Here is a 7,858-nt window from a genome sequence, read left to right on the forward strand (position 1 = left end):
TCCTGCCAGACTGCGTCATCGGAGAGCGACGAAAGATTAATGTGGTGCCAATCGTTACAAAAGGTGATTAAAAAAAGGCTTAAAAGGTGCTCACGCCACTGCTTTGGTTGTACAGGACCTCCGCTCACGGGAGCTCTCTAGAGAGCCTCTCTGAAGGGTATTTAAGAGTAGTGATAATTATAATTTCATTTGTTTTATCTGGAAAAGCCTCACCGAGTCTCAAGGCTCTCCCCTTCATAGGAGTTGTCCAGCTATGTTGGGATGTTTTGGCCGATTCACGTTATTGTAATGTATGTTTAATTGGACGAGTGGTTTGGCTTCAAGATGCGTCATGAAATCTGAGAGCCCGGAGAAATCCCCACCCGCGTGTACGCACGAGGGTGGGGGGGGGTAATAACGCTTAAGCTCTGCTATACGGACCGGTTTGGCGGACCCACTTGCTGTGCTGCCACCTCGGGATGATTGACAGCTCGTTACGGCAATGATCTCGCGGTTAGGGTTGTTGGCGTTAGTCTTGGGGTTAGAGATAATAGTCTTAATGTATGATTGGTAAGGTTAGTGTCGATAATTGTTGGGGGAGAGTTGGCGCCGATAGGTTGCATGGAAGGATAGGGTTTGTAGTTTGAAGGGTTGGGGATAGGCTTATCGTTGTTGATTCGGATGGTGGTAGTGTTCAGATTAAAGTTATTGGTGTTGAGAATAGTATTAATAGGGTAAGAGTCAATTAGCGTTAAGATTGGAGAAAATAGGATTAGCGTTTTTGTGAATGGTCGTGTTGGGGGAAGGGTTGTTATAGTTAATTGTTATCGGATTGGGGCCGTTATACATCGGGTTGTTATTGTAAGGGATGTGATTAGGATTAACATTCAAGTTAGAGTTCATACTTATTACCTGGTGATATAAAGGTGTTAGGGTTATGATTTAGGATTATTACACGAGGGTAAGCTCAATGTGTTCATAGTGTTAGGACTTGGGGTATCAGTTAACTATAATGTAAGTAGTGTTAGCATTATGACCAGGACTTGTGTCGTTAGGGTTATATTCAGGGTAGAGGTTATGGTTGGGCATTAGAGCAGTACCCTAATGTAAAGACTGCAGGTTAGGACTGCCAAGTTCGTTGACATTTTAACACGAAAGTCATTTAACTCGCTACTCGGGAGTCCGTATAGCTGAGACTTAAGCGGTCAACACTCCAACATGCAAAGCAGTTCACTGCACATGACATGTGCACGCATGTGTACATTTGCACAGCCTAGTGCATGTGTTTATACACACGTACACGGGTGTGTTTGCGCGCGTGCGCGTAGCAGTGTGTGCAATACGCCGAGTGTGAGGTCGTGTTGGTGCTGCGTAAGCTGTATGGTGTCCGGTGTGGTGCCGTGTGTGCTCCACGAGGTGTAGTAAGAGTGTGCGCTCGCTGTGCATCGTGCATACGCCATGGTGTGTGCACGTGTGTACGAGTGCGTGCACTGTGTGGTGTGTATTGCATACACCCGGAGGAGTGCGGTGTGCACTGTGCGTGGTGCATACACTTTGGTGTGTGCGTACGAGCGCGTGCATTGACATTGAGGCCTGAGCTGCCGTGCAGCCAATCTGTGCCCCATGGGGAGTTTTACCTTTTGAGGTCGGATTTCTTATCTCTCTGCGTTTGAGCCTTGGGACCAAGCCCCTTGCATTAACTCTCATTTACCTCCCCACTCCTCCGTGCTGCATTTGTATCCCGTGCAGTCCCGATTGTTAGCAGGGCATTACGCGTTATCACAACCAAAACACCCTGTCGGATCGACTCGGCCTAATTATCATCGTCTCTGCCGTGGCGGATAAAACGAGCGCACACCGCTCATTGGGTAGTCGACGGGGAAGACAGGTTTCTGCCATAGGAATGTGGAATTTTCAGCACTGGCTCAGGTCTGACCAACAGAAAATGAGCGCTACCCAATGCTCATTCAATCAGGGAGGGGGGAGGGGGGAGACACCTCATACTTTTTCTAAATTTAAAAAAACGTATTGAGAACGATAAAGACGATTAACCTCCTTTTTTTAAGCTGCCGTTTTTTGTACGATGAAACACAAAGATAGTAATTTATTTTTTTGCACCTGAGCTGAGAAGCCGACGTTGGGGTGGTTGGGCGTTGTGAGTGTGGTATTTTATTTTTATATGAAAAAAAAAAACCCAATAACTGGAGAAGCGGCTTGGGGGCGGGGTTTGGGTCAGGCTACCCACGACCTCTGCGTGCGCGTGACCTTGCCGTGACCTCACGGCCACAGTCGCCAACCGTGGAACCCGCGTCGTGTGTTTTTGTAACGCAGAGCAGCGCCGCCTCGTTCCACTTTAAGCTCAGCCGCGACGATTTTGCCTTCAAACAAATTGAATCCGTCGGAATCAAATGCTTTGCTGAGCTGTTGTAGTTGTCGTTGTTGGAAGTGAGAGTGGCATCTGTAACGACCAGAGCTATCCCAGGGCGAACCCACCCCGATATAGAATCAACGTAGCATATGATACAGAATGCTTGTCGAGTTTAAGTCGTAGTCTAGAATTGGTGCAGGAGCCTATTTCTGTTGATTTTAGAAGCTTAGTCACTTCTGATGCCCTCATTTCATCCGATACATAATCCTCACCACATCTAATACAGAACCCTAATCACGTAAAATATTGGACTCCAAAAACAGAACCCTTATCGGACACAGAATCCTCATTTCATCCAGGATAGATTCTCTAGCCCCATGTAATTCAAAGCCTTCATCTCATCTGATTCATAACGTTTGATCCATTGGATATAGAACTCTTACCCTTTTAAATTTCGCACCATCGTCAAATGGAATAGTGAATCCTTGACCTATCTGCTACAGAATCCAAGTCGCACCAAATACAGAACCCTGCATCATAATCTACTACAGTATCCCTCATCTCATTAGTCTGCCTTAGCTCAGCCCGTAAGTTATACCGCCGGTTTGGCTGAATTAATGAGTCCTCATCCTCGTGCAAATCCTGAGACGTTGCCAACTTTGTGAAAAAGTTTGGTTTGGCTTAGAATCGGCGAGACTGGGCACCGTTAAAGTGGCTCATCGGCGATCCATCGTCGGCCACATGCAAACTTTATTCAACTGCTCGATTGCTCATTTACAGACGTTGCGGCTCCTGTGTTTTCACGTCATCTGAACGAGAAAATGTTAATTTATTTCATGAGGTTGGGTTCCCATGAGCTCAAAAGTTCAGGGTAAACAGTTGAGGTTGGGTGTTTAAAGATTAAATTAAAGAAGCTGGCACGAAAGTTCACATCGGGCAAGTTAAGTTATTATTCCCGCATCCCTTTTCCACACACACTCAAGTCTGGCCAAACGGCCCAGTGGTGTGGTGTACCTGCGTGAGTGCGTGCGTGCGTGCGTGCAGCGATTGCCTAACATGTGGATGGCATCCTTTGTTTAATTAGGTGAGAGCCCTTTTGGATTTATCTTTTTTTTTGCAAGGGGAGACACTGAGGGGTTGGAGACGCTTAAAGAAAGATGGTTACTGACGTTTTAATTCTTGGCCCAGTCGAGGGCTACATTAACGCACAGGCTACACAATGGCCAGCTCTTGCGAATGGTGTCACGGGGTTCCTAAACGTCCACGTTACAGCTGGTTGCGGGCTTCGGCAAAACAGAAAATTTTCCCTCGTGAACCGAACGACATGTGGCTATACCTGGAGTCGAACCGTGCTCAATGGCAGCAGTGGCTGTATGATTGTCACTGCAGACAATTTGGCTGATTAGAGACTTGAATGAGGCCGGTGTCGGTTAGTCGCGGTTAGGGCTACGACCCCTAACCTTGACGTGGTGCAGCAATATTGGTGAGCTATGTCAGGGTTAGGCAGGGTTAGGGATATTACCATAACCCCTGACCTGGTTTAACCTGGTGTTGAGCTGGGTCAGGTTTAGAGTCAGGGAAAGGGCGCTTGCTGTAAACCCCAACCCGGTTTTACCTTTCGTGCTGGGCTGGTGTAGAGTAAGTATGCGAGGCAAGTGCGAGATCCACAGCCCAGTCCCTGTCCAGACTTGCGTTGGAATTAAAGAGTCCAGGCCCTCTGTAAGACACCTCTCTATAAATACATATAAATATATAAGGTATAAAATAAATCCTCAGCAGTTGTGCAGAAATCCATGGATGCCGTTCAACAGAAGAACCTTTGTTCGCCAAGTGCTTTATACGTGCAATTAATATGCAAACTGTGGCAACAATAAACGTTGACTGGAATTGGGCAGGGACAGAGAGACAATTTGGTGGCGATTATCGTAAGGACGGTGATTTTTTTTTTATTTTCCACAAATTTCTGTCGCTCGGTTCGTCGACGGTAACAGCAGAAATGGAAAGGTCACCGGTTTAGGACCGCGAGCGAGGATAAGTTCATTTCAGTTTTAACGGACTCGTTCAGCTTGGTGCGCGAGACAAACGAAAGCGAGATGGCTCAAGCGTCTAACGGAGTTGTGACTTAATTTCAAAAGGAAAAAAAAATCCAAAACTATTATTTGCGTGTTTGTCGTAACTTGAGACAGATCACGTAAAAACAACACACTTAATGTTATTCTTTGTTTAATCTAACCAGTAAAAAAAAATGTCACGAAAGGTGCGGGCGGGCGAGTGAGCGAGGTGGCCTGTGCGACTCCTGCAATGACTGAGAATAAAACCGCAGTCCGTCGTTCATTTGCGCAGGAAAGCCTCGCTGAGCTGACTCGCTGCCAGGAGGAGGGTCCTGCTACATTCGGACGTTAGGCCAAGGCAATCGGATATGACAGTAATATCCTTCCCGATAGGTCGGCAACCTGTTGTACCGCCTTCGGCCACCTCGCCGCCCCCCGCCCCCCTCCTGCCCCCCGTAGGTTGGGGGGTCTCGTGCACATATTGATGATTGTGCGCGATCCACCAACCGTGCCTTTTGGCACCAGATTACGACGGCGTAGGAGATTTTAAGGCAGTATGGGGAGCTGTGTAAACTCCTTGAGTTGGAGGGGGGGGAATCGACAAGTGAAAAGGGCAGCGATTGGGCACTCTTAGGGGAGGAGCCTCACTGCTTTCAAGCAGAGCCTGGCCATAACCCGATTAGGGTTAATTCCAACCATAATCAAATCGAAGCCCTAACCACACCAGTCAACGAAATCCCTCGCCCTGAAACTATCCTTAACCCTCACTGGCCAAGCGGAGCATCGCCCTGATCCTCCCCTAACCACGTGAGCCAATGATTAATAATAGCCAATTACAGCTGGTCCTACTCGAAACAGTGCTCCAGTGCCTCCACACAGCCCTCTCGCTTGGGATTCTCCCATCTCACTGGAGTTTCTCTCCACGCCCTCCGCGCCAGCAGTGGCATCCGTTCGGTACGCGACGGTAAGAGTCGTCCGCGCCCGTCCGTGGCAGCGCCGTGCGCCGCGCCACGGCCGCGTAAACCCAGTAGCGAAGCGAGAGCCTCCCCTCCCTCACGCACATGTGGTCGGTCTGTCAGGCACACGGGCACACGGGCGGGCAGACAAAGCTGCTTCCCAGACAGGAAAACTGCCAGAAAGACAAAACTGCCTCTAGGCAGGTCATTTAGCCGATGGTTGGTTTTGCTGGCTAACGGCTTGGCTGACTGGCTGGCTTGTTATATTGACTGGCTGGTTGGCTGGCTGGCTTGTGAACTGGCTGGTTGGCTAGCTAGATGGATAGCTCTTGAAACAGCTGCAGGGGGTAGTTGTCTGGTCGACCGGATGGTTGTATGGTTTTCTGCTTGGGAAATTGTCCGGTTGTTTAGCTGGCTGCTGATTTGCTTGGATAGCTACCGAGGGTAATTGGTTCTTAGATGGATTGGCCAGGTGAATTGGTTGTCTGGTAACTTGCCAGTTCGTTTAGCTAGTTGAACCGACTGGTAAGCAGGTTGGTTGTTATCTGGATTGCGAGCCGTCTGGCTCTGATACATCTGTTGTTTGATTAAGTTGGTTTTGTCAGTAATCTGGTTGATTAACCAATTGGTTGTCTGTCTGCTGAGTGAGCTGGTTGGTCGTGTGGCTGGTGGACTGGTCAGTTACCTTAGTCAATTGGTTAGCTGGATTAAGTTGTGTGGCTGTATTACTGGTTGGTTAACTCGTTGATTAGTTAGCTGTTTGGTTAGCTATCTGGCTGGTTAGCTGTTGGTTAGTGCAATAGTATTGCTGGTTGGCTGGTTAGTTATTTAGTAAGTTGCCTGGCTGCAGGATCAATTTCCTGATCGGCAGCTTCTATCACTCGGTCTCACGTTCACCACAAAAGATGGGCCCTCGTCGATCTGGCTCAAAATCGCCAGGTCAGGGCAAGGCGCTCCTCCTTGTTAAGTGTGTGAACACGTCACTCAACGCACGCATGCACGCACGTATGCACGCACGTACGTACGCACGGAGTTTAAAGAAAAAAAAATCATAAACGTAGCAAAGTCCCCATGCAGTCGTCTTTTAAAAGGAAAATAAAAGTAATATTAACAATCGTTATTTGTTAATCGCACCCTCACAGTGGAAAATTGATACCGTGTACGCCTGACATTTTTTTACTTGAATTTCACATGGCGGCGACAATGGTGACGACGTTGCCGATGTTATTAATCTTAAGCGTGTGGGTCAAGCAGGACACCCTCCCGCTGTGTGGTGAGTATACACGCAGTGACCCCGCAGCACCTTCAGTTAACCCAAGGGGTGTGGTGTTTCGTTATGGCTATCTCACGGTGCGTTCCCATTTAAGTTTATAGAGGCTGGCCCAACTAAACTCGGGAGGTTGACCAACAAAAATGTAGTCGCGCGTCGAGCAAAAGGCGGAATTTACCGATGACTGAACTGATGCATGAACAATGGAACGAATGAATGGATATAATTCACCCAACTCCTTCTCACTGTTTACTATCGAGGTGCGCGCACGCGCGCGCTCTGCGAGAGCCACGTACGCGCGGTTTATTGCGGGTCGGCGAGTAGCTGAAAAAAAACAATCGGCCGATTGCTAATTGTGTGAGGCGCCAACGAGGGGGGGGGGGGGATTTCGTGGTGCAAAACGCCCGCAGAGTCACGCGCATTGCACCGTGCCGGCAACCGTGTCCGCCGGTGGAGTTTGTTCTTTTCTTACTCTTTACGTTTTCGTTCCCCCCCCAACTACCCCCACACCCCACCCCATCCCCCCCCCCCTTTTCCGTGTTGTGCTGTTGAAACGCGCATTGTTTTTTTTGCCCGCCCCCTCCCCAAGTTAATAAAGACGCTGGAAAAAATAAAGACTCCCATGTCGATGCGTACGCACACGTTTTGTTGGCCACGCATGCACGCTCACACGCTCGGCTAGATTCAGCACACGCTAATGGTATATCGGATCAACTTCGGGTTGTCTATCGGCTATTATATTGAATGGAATTAATAAAAACACGTGTTCTGCATAAATGATTTTAATCTAGGTAATTAACAAATCTGTTATCTGCCGAGTTAACTGGTTGTCATGTGGCTGATCAATTGAAAATGTGGATTTTTCTCCGGGTTCTCCTGTTTTTCCCCTCTACATTTAGAACCAACGTGCATTTAGAGTATTTGGCTGCTATAAATTTCAACCTTAAGAGCCAATTCGTTGAGCTACCATTTGTGGCCAGGTTGCTTGTGAAAAAGAGCTACATAGCTCAGTGGGCCTTACCTGGTAAAATAAAAAGTTGAGTTGATCCGTTATACAAGCAGTTGTAGAATCCAAAAAATATATTTCCATATATGCTTGGCAACCCTGTCACAATACTTAAAACTAATAGCACGATGTGATTTATCAAACCATGTACAGCTGTTTTGAGTTAAGTTTGTACTACTTGCCGATGAAACTGTATGTGGACGCTCCGGATAAAAAGTGGTATCAAAG

This window comes from Petromyzon marinus, chromosome 21 (assembly GCF_048934315.1).
Source record: "Petromyzon marinus isolate PM22_M1 ecotype Great Lakes invasive population chromosome 21, UKy_Petmar_22M1.pri1.0, whole genome shotgun sequence".
Lineage (NCBI taxonomy): Eukaryota > Metazoa > Chordata > Hyperoartia > Petromyzontiformes > Petromyzontidae > Petromyzon > Petromyzon marinus.